The 21,154-nt window shown below is 41.4% G+C and overlaps 1 protein-coding gene across 9 annotated transcripts in view; it reads right to left on the bottom strand.

The window, feature by feature from the left end:
• The window catches only part of STOX2 (storkhead box 2), a 229,832-nt gene that overhangs the window by 177,720 nt on the left and 30,958 nt on the right, over positions 1-21,154 (bottom strand). The gene's annotated exons all lie outside the window — the stretch shown is intronic.

The following is a 21,154-nucleotide window of genomic DNA, read 5'->3' as shown; positions in this document are numbered from 1 at the left end:
CAGGAAGGAGAGACTTAGAGTCTGGGTTTGGGAGTAAGTGGGGAGAGAACACTCCAGAGTACATGTGGATAAAAGTCCTGAGCAATCCATGAAGACAGGGTTGGGTGGACATGCTAGATGGAAAGAAGTTGATGGTGCCAACTCTCTCAGGCAGACGAATCTTAAAAAAACAACTAATAGCCTTGCAACACCTTAGAGACTAACAAAAAATGTAGATGGTATCATGAGCTTTCATGGGCACAACCCACTCCTTATCTGTCTCTAAGGTGCTGCAAGACTATGCATTATTTTTTTTTCAGTTACAGACTAACTCAGCTACTCCTCTGACACTTTTGAGGCAGAAAAATGTTAAGGTTAAGTTGCTGGCAGGGCACAAACAGCATGCAAGGATTTAGAAAAGGGAAAAGTGGCACTGGCAGAGTCTAAGCAAGTCTTAGTCACTGAATCCAAAGGACAAATCCATTACTATATTACCCCTTTTCCATCGGCTATTGTGTATTTCAATATGTGTGTCAATAAATTCAGCAGTTTAAAACTAGCACTGATCCTGCCCCCTCTATATTCTCCCCACTCTCCAGAAACTGTGGTTTGGTTCATCAACACACTTAAACTGCTCTGGAAGACTTGCAAGGAATGTAATGCTACATAAACTGCCTCCCTATCATATTTCAGTTCTCACAAGTCACCACTTGACCTCCAACAGACCTTCAAGTCTATCTACAAAGGAGATCAATGTGTAAACTTGAAACTAAAATAAACAGAAATGGGAGAGAAGATGAGAAAACACATACTCAAAAGGAACCCATGATGAAAACAAAACCTTTACTACAATTAGCCAATGTATATTTCATAAAGAATTTAAGAAGTGATACTGCTATTCAAATACTCACTTTAAAGAATGTTTGCATATGAAAATTCCTCTTAGGGGGACAAGATAGTATCTCAAATATGTTTTACTCTTTTAAAGTTGAATTTCACATGGGGTGGAGTTGTTGGTTTTGTACTTTCATTCTCACTTCATATTTTCTGCATTTGATTTTCATATTACCTATTCAGATCATATACTTTTTCTATTTTTTCATTATATGAAGACAGTGTGCAGTTGGGACAGACACAGCCAAACCTAAACAATATAAAAGACATAAGATAGGCTGACTGAGTTTTATAGACACACATTACAGTAAGGGCAGTGTGACAGCATCCTCTCTCTAATCTATTACTTTTACAGGCTTGAAAAATCATCCATAAAAATTCACTTTGAGGCTGAAATTTGGGAGCCAATTTTCACCTAGCAAATACTTTCCTGGTTTCATCATATTTAGATTATAAGAGTAATGTATGTGAATTAATAGCTGTGACTTTGCACTCCTTTAAACTCAAAACCAGCATACTTGAAAAACTAATTTTTTAAGATCTATTAATAAAGGGAAGAGGCAGATAACAGTACTTAATTGTTAGGATATATATTCTACATTGGTTGCATATCAATAATACCTTAAATAATAATTATTTCATTTACTGGCATGTGAACAGATTCCTTACTGGCATAAGAGTCTTCACAAAAATTCAATAGAGAATCTTAACACAGAAAAGTACATTTATGCTGTTTGGCTCAATCTACTTTGTAAAGCTTGCCTTTGTGCTACTTAATACTGGGAAAGCTTTAACATGCAAAATACGTATTTATAGAATTTATTTCAATGACTAAAAAAGCCATATCACATATGCTACTCAGTTTTCCTCTCGAAAAGTAGTGACATTAGAAAAAGTTGCAGTTTCACCAATACATGCAAAAAGTTAAATTTGATTCTTGTTGAGATTATCAATATTTTTAATGGAATATGAATACGCATAATTCAAATGGGGGTATGTAACCTACAATTCAAGAGCTTGCAATCCCCCAAATGTGTATATCTGTTTGTGTGTGTGTGTGTGTGTGTGTGTGTGTATCATTCTTGTATGTGAAGTTACAAATATAAAGTGTAAACCTATTTCTTAATCTAGGTCTTCTAGTGAAAGCCATTAGTTGTACTTAAGGAACTTAATGATCTGGTGCTCAAGAGAAGGATCTGTGAATAGTTTTGTTCTTCCTGTAAGACTAAGCTGTGGTGGTCCTACAAAGATGTGGCCATGACATCCGGTGCTTGAATTTGGTATTCTCTACAGTGGTAGGGGGAATGAGACAAAGACTTTCCACTCTTGAGAAATTCTATTTAAGGAATGGGAAGCAAATAATGATTGTCTTGAGCTGGCTTCACATACTGTTCCTCCTCACAAGAGGGCACAGAGAGACCTGGAAACAAAACCCTCTAACAATGGGGGGAGGAGGAGAGAAGCATCTGGACCCAGGTCAGAAAAAGATCAGCTCTGGTCTGAAGAACTTTATCTGAAATAAGTAGGGTGATAAATTATGATTTGTAACAACTTCTCTTTGTATATTAGGCTTAGCTGGCATGTTTTGTTTATTTTAGCTTTAGTGCCTTATTTGTTTATTTTAGCTTAGTAACTTACTTTGATCTGTCTATCATCACTTTCAACCACTTAACTCCAACTTTTTATGCTTAATAAAACCACTATTATCAAATTCAGTATAAATAATTGCTACAAGTGGGGAGGGAACAACAGCTGTGCATCTCTTCTCTTTCATTGATAAAGGAGTGAACTTTTTTTTGGTCTCATTGGGACTGTGCGCCTTCTGCTCTCAGTGTCTATGTTACTCTGCTGGGGAGAGGCTGTTACTCCAGCTCTGTGCTTTTGCTGTGAGAGACTACTAGAGCACCTTGCTCAGCAAGACACAGTGGTGGAGCAACCCAGAGGGCAAGTAGGTGGGCTCAGTGGTATGATCAGTCCATCAGGTGACAGTCTCAAAGGGATCTCATAGACTCATAGACTTTAAGGTCAGAAGGGACCATTATGATCATCTAGTCTGACCCCCTGCACCGTGCAGGCCACAGAATCTCGCCCACCCCTCTTAGAATAATCCTCTCACCTATGTCTCAGATATTGAAGCCTTCCAATACTTTGAAGGCCCCAACATGCAGAGAGTCCTTCAGCTGTGATCTGTGCCCAATGCTACAGAGGAAGGCGAAAAACCTCCAGGGCCTCTGCCAATCTACCCTGGAGGAAAATTCCTTCCTGACCCCAAATATGGCGATCAGCTAAACCCTGAGCATGTGGGCAAGACTCACCAGCCAGACACCCAGAAAGTTCCCTATAGCAACTCCTATCATCCCTCCATTGACCTATTTCCAACTGGAAATGAATGGTCAATTAGTTACCAAGATCATGTTATTTCATCCAACCATCCCCTTATCATAGAATCAGAACTGGAAGATACCTCAGAAGGTCGTCAAGTCCAGCCCTCCGCTCTAGGCAGGACCAATCCCATCTAAATCAACCCAGCCAGGGCTTTGTCAAGCCGAGACTTAAACACCTCTAGGGATGGAGACTCCACTACTTCCCTAGGTAACCCATTCCAATGCTTCACTACCCTCCTAGTAAAATAGTTTTTCCTAATATCTAATCTGGACCTCTCCCACCACAACTTGAGACCATTGCTCCTTGTTCTGCCATCTGTCACTACTGAGAACAGCCCCTCTCCATCCTCTTTGGAACCTCCCTTCAGGAAGTTGAAGGCTGCTATCAAGTCCCCCCTCACTCTTCGCTTCTGCAGACTAAACAGACCCAAGTCCCTCAGCCTCTCCTCGTAGGTCATATGCTCCAGACCCCTAATCATTTTGGTTGCCCTCCGCTGGACCCTCTCCAATGCGTCCGCATCCTTTTTGTAGTGGGGGGCCCAGAACTGGACACAGTACTCCAGATGTGGCCTCACCAAAGCCGAATAAAGGGGAATAATGACATCTCTGGATCTGCTGGCAATGCTCCTCTTAATGCATCCTAATATGCCATTAGCTTTCTTGGCTACAAGGGCACACTGTTGACTCATATCTAGCTTCTCATCCACTGTAACCCCCAGGTCCTTTTCTGCAGAACTACTACTTAACTGGTTGGTCCCCAGCCTGTAACTATGCTTGGGATTCTTCCGTCCCAAGTGCAGGACTCTACACTTGTCTTTGTTGAATCTCATGAGATTTCTAGTGGCCCAATCCTCCAATTTGTCCAAGTCATTCTGGACCCTATCTCTGCCCTTAAGCGTATCTACCTCTCCCCCTAGCTTAGTGTCATCTGCAAACTTGCTGAGGGTGCAATCTATCCCCTCATCCAGGTCATTAATAAAGATATTGAACAAAACCGGTCCTAGAACCGAACCTTGGGGCACTCCACTAGAAACCGACCTCCATCCTGACATCGAACCGTTGATCACTACCCGCTGGGCCCGGCCTTCTAGCCATCTTTCTATCCATCTTACCGTCCATTTATCCAATCCGCATTCCCTTAACTTGCTGGCAAGAATATTGTGGGAGACCGTATCAAAAGCCTTGCTAAAGTCAAGGTATATAACATCCACTGACTTTCCCATGTCCACTGAGCCAGTTACCTCATCATAGAAGCTAATCAGATTGGTCAAGCACGACTTGCCCTTTGTGAATCCATGCTGACTATTCCTGATCACTTTCCTCTCATTCAAGTGTCTCAAAATGGACTCCTTTATGATCCCTTCCATGATTTTTCCAGGAACCGAGGTAAGACTGACCGGCCTATAGTTCCCTGGATCGTCCTTCTTCCCTTTTTTGAAGATGGGCACTACATTTGCCTTTTTCCAATCATCCGGGATTTCGCCCGATCTCCACGACTTTTCAAAGATAATGGCCAAAGGCTCCTCAATGACATTTGCCAACTCCTTCAGTACCCTTGGGTGCATTAAGTCTGGACCCATGGATTTGTGTACGTTTAGTTTTTCTAAATAGTTCCTAACCTGTTCTTTACCCACCAAGGGCTGTCCATCTTCTTCCCATCTTGCGTCGCTTAGCACAGAAGTCCAGGAGCCGACCTTGTCCGTGAATACAGAGGCAAAGAAAGCATTGAGTACTTCAGCTTTCCCCAACCTGTGACCCAACCTGTCATAAGAGGGATGCCCTTAATTCCAAAAATGGTGGCTGTACAAATAAACAGATGTAAAAAGTAATTAAAGGAAAAAAATCAGTTATTACATTTTTATAGTTTCTCTTTAACTTTGCACGACTAAGATCTGTGCATACTACACTGTATCTCCTGAAATATGTAGGAACAAAAAAGGGGAAGTTGTCATAATTAACTCTGAATTGCTTTGTTTTGACAATCTATGTAATTAGTTATTGCTCCTCCAAATCAGACTATGGATCACTGATAATACTAAGCCATTTTAGTCACTTAGCTCTTTTGTAAAATGGAGGGATCTCAAACATACTTCTGGCTGGCTGGATTCAACCCATACAATGCATTTATGTGGCTTGCATAATATTTTTCAGATTCTTCAAAATCTTGTCATTGTAAAGAAAAAAACCAAGATTGTAAAAAAAAAAAAAAAAAAAAAAAAAAACCTTCCAGATGTGATGCAAGTGTAAACCAGCACACTGTCTGCTTGAGTATGCAAAGAACCTGATACTGTAGATGAGGTATGTGAACTGTCTTGCTCCCCAATTATCCCCAGTACATTTCGGCTATGTCTACAGTCGCGGCTTCTTGCGCAAGTACAGCCATTCTTGCGCAAGAATCTGCAAAGCATCCACACTGCCCGCCCACTCTTGCGCAAGGAAATTTACAGTACGGCGTGGTTAGAGGGGGCTTGTTGTGCAAGAGCTACGCTCTTTTTTTATCAGGTGTAGGAGCTCTTGCGCAAGAGGGCAGTGTGGACGCTTGGCAGGGATTTCTTGCCCAAGAAAGCCCTATGGCTAAAATAGCCACCAGAGCTTTCTTGCGCAAGAGAGCGTCCATACTGCCATGGGAGCTCTTGCGCAAAAGCACAGCTCGCACATGGAAGTGTGGACGTTTTCTTGTGCAAGACTTCTTGCACAAGAACCCGGCAGTGTAGACATAGCCTTCATGTCCACATGATCTACTTCACTGCTGGTGGTTCAAGTGTAAATGAAGTTCTCAGGAAGATGGGAATTGCTGTAGGAAAGGAAATGTATATAGAACAGATGGGTCTCAAATACAGGCAAAGAGAAAGAAAAACAGGAAAGAAGTGAGGAGGCAGAACTAGATGCAGTTTAAGGAGGAACAGAATTTCCCATTGAGTATTGTTGACTGTGACAATGAACTGAATAAATAAAAATGCAGTTATTAATAAAGGCTGTATTTCCTTGATTTCTGTGCAAACCTACAACTGACATCAGTGAGAGATTCAGTGTGCACTGAAAGGAATATTAAATTCTGAATGCATAACTAGCATGGAATCTATTCATTTCTACCAAATGAGTTTATTACTGTCATCACGGACTTCTACTTCAGCCCTATTTATCTAGTTTGCCTCTAAGAATATTATGTTGAACTTCATCAGCCATCTTGTGACAGTCAAGATATACTCTGTGCCCTGTTTTTAGTTTTCCACTAAAATGCTTGCTTATCAAAAAATAAATTCAAGTGTTTATGAAAAGTGTTTGAAAAAGACAGAGTTTTGTCTGGATTACTACCTGCCAACTCCGCAAATTTCAGTTTGAGATCTGAAAGTCAAGTTGGGTCTTTCCAGCATTACTACCAGTAGTAAAGATTATTCAGTGCAGGTTTTATCCTGTGTGTCACCATTACAGCCCCACTCCTGGCACTGAACATCCAATCCTCTCAAGGCCTTTCAAAGCAGATGCATTTGAATTATATCATGTTCTGCCTTGAGTTTTTAAATTTATTTTGCACTTTTCAGGATGGTCACAAATTCAAATATTCAAGCCTCAAACATCTTAAGAAGTGAATAAACATTCTTTTTAATAAAAGTGAATGCACATGTACATGTATTTAATGCTAATATTTAAAAGGAAATTCCTTACAAATCTGAGCAGTTTTATTAAAAGTGGCTGTGCTGCTCATATTCTGGTTCTAAAAACCAATCTTCCTACATACAGGATGAATAGTGTCATTTAATTATTGTTGTGGCTAATTCAGTTGTATAATTACAACAAAGTACTAGACTGATTTTAAGCTATACTGAATTTAAAAGACATCCACAAACATCAATATCTTAGGCTACGTCTACATTGAACTATAGTTCTAAATAAGATTCACAATTTGAGCTATGCAAATTGCGTATCTTATTTTGAAATAGTGCCAAATTATTAAATAAGTTGTGTCCACACCACAAAATTTTGACATAACCCGCTATTCCAAAATGTCCCTTATTCCTCGTGGAATAAGGTTTACAGGGATGTCAGAATAGTGAGCCTGAAATAATGGGCTTGCTGTTAAGACATAGGATAGCTATTTCACGATAATCTGGTATCCCAAAATAGTGTTGCAATGTAGACGTAGCCTTATTGTACAACTGGTAAAGAATCTAGAAAGTATTTTATTCAAAAAGGACGAGAAAAAAGATGTTAAAGAAAAACAATTGCTGTAGCCACACTTGCTTTTCCTTTGTTTATACTGACCTCTAGTGGAATAAGAAATGTAGAGTGTTTATTTAAACCAACATTCCAATTACATTGTAAAGATAAACTGAATCTTTAGGAGCCCCACTACAGCTTGAGGAGGCATAGAATAGCTTTGCCTCCAAACCACAGGTAGAACCATGGAAGTTGCTGGACCAGAGAGCCTTGGGAGCCCCGCAGCAAGAAGGGAGTCAGAATCTCCAAGCTGCAGAGCTGGCAGCAGAGCCCCTGTAGCCCCAGCAGTCATGGGTTTGCGGACCCCAGCAGCCCTGGAGCCACAGAACAAACAGCCTGGGGGCAGCAGAGCCCCGATAGCCACAGCACAGCAGAGCCCCGACAGCTGCAGCACAATGAAGCCCCGGAGCAATGGTGCCCCGAAGTGCCAGGCAGCTCGGGGCAGCAATCTCTGGCCAGCCCTGAGGTGTGAAGCTCTGGCTGCCCCATGACAGCGGAGTCTGGCGGTGCCAGAGCAGTGGAGCTCCAGCAGCTCCTGAGAGCCCCTGTAACATGGGGACCAGATTATCTGCTTTACAGAAGTGTTCTGATTAAGCAGTTATATAATGATAAAACTCACCAGAATACACACAAAATGCCCTTAAGACCTCTATCCTGAAAAATGTTTGAAATTATGGCAACTTTGCACAGAACCAGGTGATATAACTGACCAGAGTGCAGATTGTTACTCATCTCTGTGACTGAGGGCTGTTAGGGCTACGTTTGTAGCAACTTTGGAGGTCTACACCCTAGTCATTTATATCACCCTAGGCCAGTGTTTCTTAAACGTTTTAAGACCGACGAACACCTAGGATATTTTTTTGTTGAGTTTAATAAAAAAAAAGGAGAAGGAGAAGGAGAAGGAGAAGGAGAAGGAGAAGGAGAAGGAGAAGGAGAAGTTTGCCCCTTTCAGGGTGACTATTCCCCAGGGGAAAGTTGTTGAGCAAAAAAACAAAAAGTAAAAAAAAAGGAGGCTTGTCCCTTTAAGGGTGGCCATTTTGAATTCTGTTCTCTCCACAGCATACCTCCGACTGCCTCGTGGCACACCGGTGTGCCGCAGAACACACTAAGAAACGCTGCCCTAGGCCCTGCTGCAGTTAAGAGTAGGAGGGAGTCTGACTGGGTTTGGAATGTTACAGGGGATTGCTTACAGCTGGTATGGTGGCTGATGAACTAACAAGCTCACCAGCTGGAGAACCATGGAAGAACAGAAAGCCATATAAAGAGCTGAACCAGGATGCAGGAAGGGGCTACTATTCATCTGTTGCTATATTATGTACCTGGAGCATAAGGAAAAAACAACAATAAAACACACTTGGTGAACATACCCCAGTAGATTGTGTATGCTATGCAATTTTCCTGTAAACCCTCACTAGCCCGGGCTTACAGGAGCCGAAGGGGACAGGACCTGTTCACAGTCTCCTTTTTAATTTAGAACTGGAACACTGAAAGCAGGAATGCAACCTTAAATTGTATCATCTTTCATATAACTCTGAGCACAAAGTAACACTAATTACCAAACTTAACAGAAAACTTCTTGAGGCGGATTACTGAATGGATTACAATATGTACCAGCATTTACAGGAACTACCACTAAATGCTGAGATTTTGTTAACTGAAGAAAAATAAACCATTTTTCTGAAACAACACACAGCTTATCTGCTGCAACCAAAATGTTAAACATGGCTTCATGTTACATAAGAACAGCCATACTGGGTCAGACCAAAAGGTCCATCTAGTCCACTACGCTGTCTGCTGAAAGTGGCCAATACCGGATGCCCATAGGGAGAAAACACAACAGGTAATCATCACATGATCCCTCTCCTGTCATCCATTTCCAGACAGAGGCTAGGGACACCATTCCTACCCATCCCGGCTAATAGCCATTGATAGACCTAACCTCCATGAATCTATCTAGCTCTTTTTTAAACCTTGTTAAAGTTCTAGTCTTCACAACATCCTCTGGCAAGGAGTTCCACAGGTTGACTATGTGCTGAGTAAAGAAAAACTTCCTTTGTTTCAAACCTGCTCCCTATTAATTTCATTTGGTGACCCCTGGTTCTTATATTGTGGGAATAAGTAAATAACTTTCCTTATTCACTTTTTCCACATCAGTCATGATTTTACAGACCTCTATTATATCCCCTCTTAGTCTCCTCTTTTCTAAGATGAAAAGTCCAAGTCTTTTTAAACTCTCTTCATATGGGACCCATTCCAAATCCCCTAAGCATCTTTGTTGTCCTTTTCTGAATCTTTTGCAATGCCAATATATCTTTTTTGAGATGAGACCATATCTGTAGGCAGTATTTAAGATATGGGCGTACCATGGTTTTATATAGAGGCAATAAGATATTCTCTGTCCTATTCTCTCTCTCTTTTTTAATGATTCCTAACAGTGTGTTTGCATTTTTGACTGCTGCTGCACACTGAGTGGAGGGGCAGTAGGCGCTGTCCGGGGTTCTCTGCTCGGTGTCTCCATCCGGTTCCCTTGTTTTAGCCCTTTGACACTCACACCCGTCCCTGTTTTATCTTTATTTGTCCCAAGTAATTACTTAGTTTTCTGGGTTCAGTGGACCCTCCCCATAGGCTGGGTGGAGGTCCTTCAGATGTGGATGGTCTAACTGACGACCACCTCCCAGACTCCAATAGGCACACTGCGTGGATGTTTTCAGAGAACCATCCACAATGACTCCAAGAGCTCTCTCTTGAGTAGTTGTAGCTAAATTAGTACAATCATATTATATGTATAGTTGGGATTATTCTTTTCCAATTTGTATTACTTTATATTATGTTTAAATAGGAATACTGGAGAAAAGGGCTCTCTGGATGAATGAACACTCTTCAACATACACACACTGTTGTTTTAGCTGTGCCGATCCTAAGGGTGTTAAAATACAATTATCTAGCTAATAGTATAGTCGATACAATTTGTATTGACTATACGGTTAGTTGATAAGCGCCACTCTGCAGAACCACAGCGGGGGTAGCTCCAGGAGCCAACTCGAGCCGGGACTGAGCAGTCCTGGCTTGTGCCGGCTCCAGAGCTACCCACCCTGTGACTCTGCATTTTAAATGTAGTAAGAGCCATTTAAAATGCAGAGGCATAGTGATCAGCAGGAGCTGGGACTGCTCGATCCCAGTTTGTGCTGAGTCTAGCAGCCCGCCTGCTCTAAACAGGGGCTGGCGCTGGCAGCCCTGGCTGCCACGAATAGGGGTTGCTTGGCAGCAACAGCCCTTGTCCGCACAAGGACTCAGCTCCTCACTGGGACCCCTGCAGACAGGGGCTGCTTCACAGCAGTGTCCCCTATTGCCCCCGCTGCTTCTGATGGAGGCAGCAGGGGGTAAGGGAGGAGGCACTCCAGAGACAGTGCTGGGGGGAACCATAAAACGGCTCCCCCCAGCACTGGCTCCTATCCCCCCGCCTTGCTACCTCTTATAGAGTCCCTGCTAACCCTGTGCTCCCTGCAGCACTTCTGCTTTTGAAATATACAAGAGCCCATAGATCAGGATGTAGCAAAAGAATATTGAAGAGGAGGTGGATATTCATGTTCTGTTCATTGGAATCAGCACATCCAAGTGACACTGTACAGTATTAATCCTGCTCTGCTAAGAGTAGCTGGTGGTAGTTAACAAGTGGTCTAATTCCAGCCTCAACAAAGTGAATGGAAAGTCATATTGACTTCAGGAGGATTGGAACAGGCACTATATTACTGGGCCCGAAGGAATCTGGCAAAGCCTGTCTTTAATACTGTCCCTACCCTACATACATGCTCACTTTCCTTTACTGAAAGAACAAATCTCAAATTAATTTGAGGGAATAAACAAACTTCTTGGCTGTGATTAATAGAAGATAATATCACACTTCATCAAGATCTTCAATTATGCGATTTGATTGGGAAAGGGGTGCAAAGTTAAGAGCTACATCTCAAAAAGAAAAAAAAAGTGTCTTCAACTGCAATTGAGCAGTATTTTCTCAAAAGTTACCAAAATGATAGAAATGAAAGACAACAGTAGTCAGCATGCCATAACATATTCAAATTTCTCCAATGTGTTTTGTTGGAATTAGTATGAAAAAAGTTGATTTTTGGCAGTGGTTCCTACAACATAAAAATAATTGTAACTTACTGTGCTCTAATAAAAAGTTTAACCAATTTGGTTCTGCACAAGAGATGATGCTGGGGATGAGGTGGAAGCTAAAATGGTTAGCAATACAGTTTATTTGTCTACAGCACTGGCACATTGTAAAGCATCAACAAGACACTATGGACTCTGAAAAAGTGGGTCTGACAAAGTGGGTCATTGCTCCAAACACTTCTGTTAGTCTATAAGGTGCCAGAGGACTCCTTGCTGCTTTTGCAGATTCAGACTAACACGGCTACCCATATGGACTCTGAGTTAATCTGAAACAAAACTTGTATTTTAAAAGGTGTCACTGAGGTCTCATCAGCTTGGCATCTATGTGATTTCTAACATTACAGTCCAGTTATCGGAATCCACTTAAATGCCTAGCTGTAATGTACAACATGGATATATGTTCATTAGTGGCTATACGCTACAGAGACCTGAAGTATTTATGACATCAGAAACACAGCTTAGTATGAGAACTATCAGAAAAGCCAGTTAAAAACATAAAACAGGACTATAATTAGTAAGCATATTATATGAATTTAATTCTAACAGCCATTTTTAGGATGATGTTACCAAGATTGACAGTAAAAGCATCAGAGCTTTCACATTTATATAATTCATGATGGATCAGCACTCCCACTGCACTATATTTTTCTGGGATTATATCAAAGCTTTAGAATTTAAAAAAAAATACAGTTGCTATAACATGAAACTTGGCATTTCTTTTAAAACACACACAATAGGGTGTTAAATGTCAATTAATCAACTCATCGAGTAGTCGATGGAATTTCCATCAACTACTTGATTAGCCAAGAAGGGGGGCACTCACTATCCTGCTGTGCCTCTCCCCCTTTGAAACATACAAGAGCATCCGCAGCTCTTGTGCATTTCAAAGGAAGAGGCGCAGGGGGACTGCTTAGGTGTACATTCCTGCACCTCTTCCTTTGAAATGTACAAGAGCTGCGAGAGGCTCTTGTACATTTCTAAGAGGGAGGAGCAGTGGTAGGGACGCCTCTGCGTCCCCCATCCGCTGTGGAGATGGTGCTGGGGGAAACCAGCTTTTAAGCCGGATTCCCCCAGCACCAGTTCTTGCTCTCCCAGCTTGCTGCCTCTCTCTGACAGAGGCAGCAAAGGGGGAGGGGAGGGAAGCAACTAGTCGAGTGACTACTCAACTATCCGATAAGCTTATGCTTAGTGGGTAGTTGACTAGTCGCTTACATCCCTAACATACACATTTTAAAATTAAACCCCATCCCAATAAATATCTGGTGGGAAGTCTTAAAGAGATTCCAGTTTTAGAAAAGAAGTGGAACTTAACAGCTTCCAAGGCAGATTTCTGTAACCATGGGTAGGGCTAAAACTTAATTTTTTGTGTTAAAACCTTTAAGTTTCAGATTCTAAAATCAATCTTGTTATTCATTCAATAATACTTTTGAAATGCTGAAAAAATGTTTTAAATTATAATTTGAATTAAGATTGCATTCCAGTTTGCACGACTATGCCCTTTCACATAATCAATAATTATATTAATTTTTATTAGCCAGGCAGAATTGAACAAAGTCTGGAAAACTCAATCGCAGCCCTTACTACTTTGCTTTTATAACACGTGTGTTATTAGGTCAGGCTTTCTTCATGTCAACTCTCATTGCAAAGGACATTTATTACAATTATGTTCTTTGTCCACTATTCATAGCATTTAATTACATCATATTTGACTAGATACAAAAAACCTGACCATTCCAGCTTTATGATAATTCAAAGACATTCTATTATCACAACTCACTACATCCTTTAGATTACCACAATTTCAATAGATGCTGGTGCCTAAGAGATAAATAGAAATTTCAGCTAAGTAGGAGAGTCAGTCAGAGGTGGAATGCAGTAAATATTTAAAATTAGTTTTTAATAGTTAAAACTATATTCCTATTTCCATGGCTTGATATTTAAAGAAAAGAATGCACATACACTCACTCTCTCTCAATCTAAGATAATAGGGCCACTTTCATCTTTCAGAGTGTTTATTTTTCATTTTTTTAAACAACATTAATTGTGGCTTTGGCTTGGCTGTCCAACTCTATGGTACCATGACAGCTTCTTCTTAACTTCTTAAACCCTTGTACTCCGAGTGGAGCATAGGTCATCTACAAGTCTCCTCCACTTCACTCTGTCTTGAGGCAAAACTTCTAGCTGACTCCAGGAGTACCCCAGTTGTTGTCCTTCAGTCTCAGTAGATCTTCTCCACATTGTCCAATGTCTTCCTCTTTTGCGTTTTCCTTGTGGGTTCCATGTGAGAGCTTTACTGACTATGCTGGACGATGGTTCTCTCAGAGTGTGACCTAGCCATCCCCACTTTCTTCTCTTGATTTGAACATCAAGCGGTTCTCGCCCTGCTCTGTTCTAAAGCTCCTCATTTCTGACAAAGTCTTGCCATTTGATGAGAAGGATGTACCTCAGGCATCTGTTTATTAATGTCTGTAGCTTGTGATTTGAAGATTTTTTAGTATGCCAGGTCTCGCATGCATACAAGAGCACACTCTTCACATCTGTGTTGAAGATTCGCAGTTTCGTCTTTGCAGATATTATTTGTGAACTCCATATGGGACGAAGAGTCTTGAATGCAGCTGTTGCCTTCCCTATCCTGGCATTGATATCCTTGTCTGTTCCTCAGTCTCTGCCCATAATACTCCCCAAGTAGATGAACTGCTCCACATCTTCCAGGTCATCTCCTCCCAGTGTGATGGCATTGTTGTTGGACTGGTTGATCCTCATTGTCTTGGTCTTTCCCTTGTTAATGCTCAGTCCAATCACTGAGGAAGTTTTTTCTAGTGTTACGACCTTTTCTTCCATGCATTTGTGGCATAGTGGGGGTGCTGTCTGCTCTGTGACCCGGGGTCCCCCTGCGCTGTGATGGGAGAGTCTCACTGACTCTCCCAAATGTGTATTAACCCAGACACCCAGGCTCAGCCTCCCAGGGATAGAGACAAAGGAAGGAAGATGGAGACCAACACCTGGCCGGGGGGGGGGGGGGGGGGGGGGGGGCAGGGCTGGAAGAGAGGTAGCTTCTGTCTGATATCATGGAGGAAGCAGCCTAAGCAAGGGGCTGGGATTTAGGGGCCCAGTCTCCCCCATCTCAAGGGGGGCTGAGGCATCCTAGGCCTGCCCTGTAACCAGATTACATCTTTGCTGTGCTGTATCCTGGAGAAGCAATAAACTCCCTCTACTCTACTGGCTGGTGGAGTCTGTTCGTGCCACTACGGGGGTGCAGGAGACAGGGGAACCCCGATGCGCCGCCACAGCATTCATGTTGGTGTGAAAGGAGGATAACATCGTCAGCAAAATTAATGTCCTCTAGCTGTTTGAAGAGAGTCCACTGAATGCCCCATTGATGGCCATCTGCTATCCTGCTCATAATCCAGTCTAAGGGTAGAGACCAGAAAAATTTGGATCTCCTCTCACTGAGGTAAAATGGGTTGGCTTAGGGTTAACAACCCTATCCGTAAAAAAACAAAAGTTACAGAAACATCTACCATGACAGCTATTTGATTTTAATTCTCTGATCAGGCTTGTTTACACTTGAGACACTGCAGCTGCACTGCAGTAGTGCTTCAGTGCAGACATTAACTCTGCACTCTAGGGATGTCAACATGTAGTTAAATATAGGGAGATATACCTATCTCATAGAGCTGGAAGGGACCTTGAAAGGTCACCAAGTCCAGTCCTCTGCCTTCACAGCAGGACCAAGCACCATCCCAGACCAATTTTGCCCCAGATCCCTAAATGGCCCCCTCAAGGATTGAACTCCCAACACTGGGTTTAGCAGGCCAATGCTCAAACCACTGCTCAAACATTGCTCCAGTGCAAGAAGACTGGCTGGCTAAAGGATGGAGAGAATGGAGAGTCCTACCAGAGGCTCTGGGTGAGAAGCAGAGAGTCTGAGGGAATCTGGTATAGTATAGGGAAAGGGGGGGGGAACACAGAGTTGCTGGCATGGAGGACCATGGAGAGCATAGGAGTGCACAGACACATGCTGGTATGGAGACAAAGAGAATGAGGAGAGTTGCAGGGAGACTCTACAAAAGAGGGACAAACAAGAAGGGGTTGGAGGACTGCCAGAAGCCCCCGTGAGCACAATAAATTTGGTCTGCACAAGCTTCAAAGTGTGTGGAAACCCCTTCACCAGGTAAATATTATTCCTAATTTACATACTGTGTGTGAGAGAGAATGTCCAGAGTATTATATAAGCACACAAAAATGAAATACCACTTTTGAATGTCTGTACTTACGCACACACTCAGAGGAAGGAAGGAAGGAAGGCTCCTGGCCTTGGGAATTATCAATGGGACTTAAAAAACCATAGAAGTTAGAATGGAAAGTTCCTATTAGTACCTTTTAAAAAAAAAAAAAACAAAAAAAAAACTTTTTTCTCCCCAAATAGAATATGAATTTGTTTTCTTGCTCTCTTTCTCTCTCTCTCTCTCTCGCCAATTTCCTCACTCTAGCTTATTTTACAAATCAGTCAAGGAAAAAATATCTGATTGCTCCATTATATACTATGTATTTTGGATTTCATTTTCATCCTGTTTCCAATCATTCATAACAGGAAGATGTAAAAAAAAGATTTCCAACATTCTTTCATTCCAACTTAAATGTTTGCAATTATGTGTGTATATTAAACAATGTAGTAAAGTATGACTTTTTTAAATACACAAATGCATAAATGCACAAGCACATGCACACACTAAAAGAAATGACCAACTGATTTATATCCCAAGCTAAAAAAACTTCCATGACAATTAGTTTCAACTTCAAGCAAATTTTATCAGCTACTTTTTAATACCTCCAAACAGGAGCTCAAAAATGGAAATTAATCTATGTTGCACATAGATTGTTTTAGTGATTAATTTGAAATATATCTTTTCCTTGTAAACTCCTCCCGTGCCAAAATTACTCATCCCTGATAAATTACTTAAATTAAAAAAAATAAATTATTGTTTTATAAATGCCATCACTGTAGGTATACATGTCACTTTGGAAAGAAAATCCCATTTCACCTAATGAATTGTGTGTGGGGGCCCATGGCAAAAAAGGGGCACATGGAGCTCCTCCTCCCTTCAGTGCTTTCATCCAGTAGACTGTGCAAATGCAGAGAAGAGACTTGCTTGTGCTGTCCGTATTAGGGATGTGAATGGACAACCAATAAGTATCACTGAATGGTGCTTACTGGTTACAGATTAGCAGCCCAACTTGGCCGGAGCAGCCTACCGCATTGTGGGTAGCAAATGCACATGCCTGCAGTGAGGCCAGCCTGGTCTGAGCAGTCTGCCGTGCTGCAGTTGGGGAGCACTCCAGCCCAGCCGGAGCAGTCCCTGCCAATGGCAGGCCCAGCATGGCCAGAGCAGCCCCCACCCAGCTGGGCTGGAGCAGCTCCTCCACCTATCCCCATTTAACCAGTTAACTGATTAAATGGGAATTTACATCCCTAGTCCATACTAAAGTAAAGACGTAGGTTAGATCGCAGCCATCGTTCCACCCACTTCCCTCTTACACGGGCTGGGAGAATATGGAGACTTGTTAGTGGAAATATATCAAAGGCAGACAACTGAATACCTTTTCCCCCTTCCAGTTCTTCAAGGGTCATTATGGCCCTCTTCTATCTCCCACAGCCTGGCATTATCTTTCCAGATCCCTCCCCCCAATATCCAAACATGGATCTTGATCAAAGAGCCAGAACTAAACATATAAGTTTGCAAGAAGTGGTTTAATGATTTACTCTCTCCACAGAAATGAAATCAATAAGGCAGCATTACTGGTTCAACAAATATTTGTTTGAACAACATTCAGAGATATCCAATGTCCATCTCCACAGTTACTTCTTGGTTCATGTGTTGGAGCTGACTCTCTTTGAAATGTAATCTATATAGCTAACATACAACTAATGATATAGTACTGCCCGCAAAGTAAATAAACTGCCCGCAAGTACCAGGGCACATCTCTGGTGTCTGTCAGCCATATCAAGATGGTCAAATGACTGACGCATCATTTGAAAGTTAATTTTAAACAAATCAGCTGATTAAATTTATAAATATATTCCATTCAATCAGAATCACAAATATAGGTCCACTGTCATCTACTCTCCTGCTCCTTAATCCAGCTCATGGTAGATACTGATTGATCTTCATACCACCAGAGCAATTCCACTGGATTTACACCAGTCAGCTATAACAGCACTGCCCACAGCATCGGGACTGGCAAGTGTTGTGACTGCACCGACCAGGTGTTAGAGGAACCATGGCTGGGAGGGAGGGAATGGGGGCAGAAGGGAAGGGGCCAGCCCCCAGGGGCAGCTAGATTACTGACAACTCCTATTCATAGCGCTGATAGGAATTTGGGCTGGCTCTTCCCAGCAAGCCTGAACTGACCTTGCTCCTCCCTGTCAGGAGCTTGGTGGCCAGACGGAAGAGGACTATGGGCCATAGTTTGCCCATCTCTGGTCTACTCTATGTGCTTAAAAGGTGTACAGTTGCAGCAAGAAAAGCCAGCAAGAGGGTGTGAGTTGATGAAAGGTATAAGTAGTTAAGATTTTTGAAGGTGGAGGTTAAAAGAGGTTAAGGGAGGGGGCTTCCCACCCTAACCCCTCACTATGTACCAAGGAAGGCCCTAATTCCACAAAGAGGTAACCTGAAGCACTCTGAATAGCTTCTCTGACTTCAGTCAGATGGATTCATAACAGGATCAGGGACCTAAATTAACTAAGTGAATTCTGGCAAACAGTTGCCTAATCAATGACAAATATTAATTAAAAACAATTGTCTGTTTTCAGTTTTTAAGGCAAATGACTATTAATGTTCCTCTAAGACAACACCGCAATATATTTTAAGAACCCAATCCTACAAATACTTATATATAAAAATATTGTTATACACAAGTGATCCCTGAATGTAAAGTTACTTGCCTCTATGTTTGGAGGATCTAAGACTATATCAGTTAACCACTTAACAGGATAATTAATAGGTATCTTATCTAATACTGTAGGTAGCTACACTTTTTTTATTTTTTAGCTTTTCTCCTAACTTCTCATATCTAACTTTTATTACAGGCATTTGAGCTCAAATTACTATTTTCAAAATGTTGTTTCAGACACTGAGTTTAGAACATGCTGTAGCTGTTGGAGCTTTGCCAGAAGTCTGAGGTAACTCTCACCATCACCACACTCCAAACAATTAAACACACCAGAAGCTCAAGCTTAGTCACTTCTACTTTGTTCATTATCCAGGCACTTTTAAGCCCCATCACACATCCTTGCCCCTTGCTGAGTTCTCTTTATGGGAGGGTATTGAAAAAGGCATTAGGAACCACTTTACAGGATGCAGTGCAGAAAAAAAAATCCCACTCGAAATAAAAAGAGCACTATAAAGCCAGTGCATGTGAACATGAGTATGTGTAAGGGAAGGCATAAGAGGAACCCTGAAAGAAAAAAAAATGGAGACGTAAAGACAGACAGACAAAACAGAGAGGGAAGTTTTAGAGAATGAGGAGAGGAAAGAATGGAAAGAGGTAAAGGGAAAAACTGCATATTCAAGATTTCCAGAGTTGCAAAAAAAAAAAAAAAAAAAAAAAAAAAAAAAACACACCACCACCCACACCCCAGCACAAGAGACACACACAATAGGCATAAAACATAGTAAAGATCAGAGTCAGCACTTAATAAATCAGTAATATTCATAATATTTTTGTACATTGCAATGCTGAACTACTACTCAAAACACCTGCAGTCTCATGAAGAAAAATCCATAATGGTTCAAACACACACAAGAAGGGAAACAATTTAAAAACAGAACAGAAATAAAGAAACCCCAGGAAAAGACAGGTGCACAATACCCACATTCTATCCAACATTTAAACTATACTCAAGTTTTGCATTTACAAAAGATTTCTTAGAAGTCTCAAATTGCAAATTTTATTAAGTGGCCATTCACATGGTGTATTAGCTTATGGAGAAAAGCTATTTTACCCATTCACTCAGGTCCTAAACCTGCACTGTCAAAGACAGCAGGAGTATTGCCACTGACTGCAATGAGCATAGATAGGATCAAACCCTTAAAAAACTGTATTTCAGGGCTGGTGGAAGTGGATTTCACCATCGAGACAGCAGTAACAGTTTAACAGAAAAATAGCTAGTTCCACTGTCAGTTATCTAGCAAACTAAATATTTTTGCATTTATACTCCTATAGTCATAAATAGACTACATTTTATGGCGATAATACTTGAGTTTTCTTGACTCTATAGGCCTCAAGTTTTAACCAAGCTTTTATTTTTAGTTTTAGACCCATTTTGGAGTGACTAGTTATTAATGTAAATTTTTAACAATACTTTAAGTCATGGGTGAGCCCAGTGACTTGGCAGCATTACTATGTCCTGTAGCATAGAAAGCACAAGTTTTGCCACAACCCAGGGTATTGCCATCTCAAAGCCCGGTTAAGGAAGTGATAAAGCCCAATAATTAAAACACTTACCTCCATATGATGCTTTTAATCTGTAGATTTCAAAGTGCTTTTACAAGTGAGGAAAAGTATCATTATCTCCTATTTAAGGGAAGGAAACTGAGGCATAGAGATTAAATGACTTGCTAAAGTTCATCTAGCAGGTCTGGGCAAAGCTAAGAAAGGTACCTGCTAGCACAAGTATGTACTTAAACAGTAAAGCCAATGAAGTTATTATCTGCATTCCATCAACTGCTATACCATATGGTTACACTTGGGCAGAAGCCCAAGCCAAGCATCTAAACCAATTATCTGGCTGCTATTCAAACAAACAAACCAAACAAACAACAAAATGAACAGCTTCACACAAAGTACAATATTAGTTGAATCCCTTCCTATATTTGTGCAGAAGTTACACTGCCAAAAGCTAGATTAAACCCTTATTCCCTTTGACTCCTCTCCTTTTCTTTAGTAAAAGTACATTACAGAAGGTGGATTGCTCTACCTCCTCTCCCACCCTCTCTGGTGGAAGGTGGTTTTCTTTTCTTTCATATACTCCGGAAAGTAATAGCAGCAACTAGGTGGAGGAAGTCTTCTCCTGATATCTCCAATTGCATTAATCTGTTGATATCTTTCATCTGGCACCTGATTTTAAATCCCATTGGGAAGTGCACATATTGCAGGTCAAAGGTATTAAGAGATTCAAAATCAGTGACAAGACCTTACAATTGCAAACATCCACAGGGCAGTGCAATGCAAGTATCTGAATGTGTAAATGGTAATGACGTTGCGTGCCAGCTCAGGAAGATGTTCATTGCATAGGGAGTGGCACAGAGAAGAATGTGAAAGATGAAAGAGAGAAAAAGCAATGAGCAGAGAGGGTGCAACACAAATACAAAGCTAGATAGGCAGACAGGGATGTTGTTATGCAGGATCCTGAAGGGGAGAACAAGTAGTTTACATTTAAGGAGGCAGAGCCAAGAGTGACAGTTAGGCCAAGTCTACACAAAAAAATCTTTTGTTGCTTGAGG

The sequence above is a fragment of the Pelodiscus sinensis genome, chromosome 5 (genome assembly GCF_049634645.1).
Source record: "Pelodiscus sinensis isolate JC-2024 chromosome 5, ASM4963464v1, whole genome shotgun sequence".
NCBI lineage: Eukaryota > Metazoa > Chordata > Testudines > Trionychidae > Pelodiscus > Pelodiscus sinensis.
This window is presented reverse-complemented; position numbering and strand designations above follow the sequence as displayed.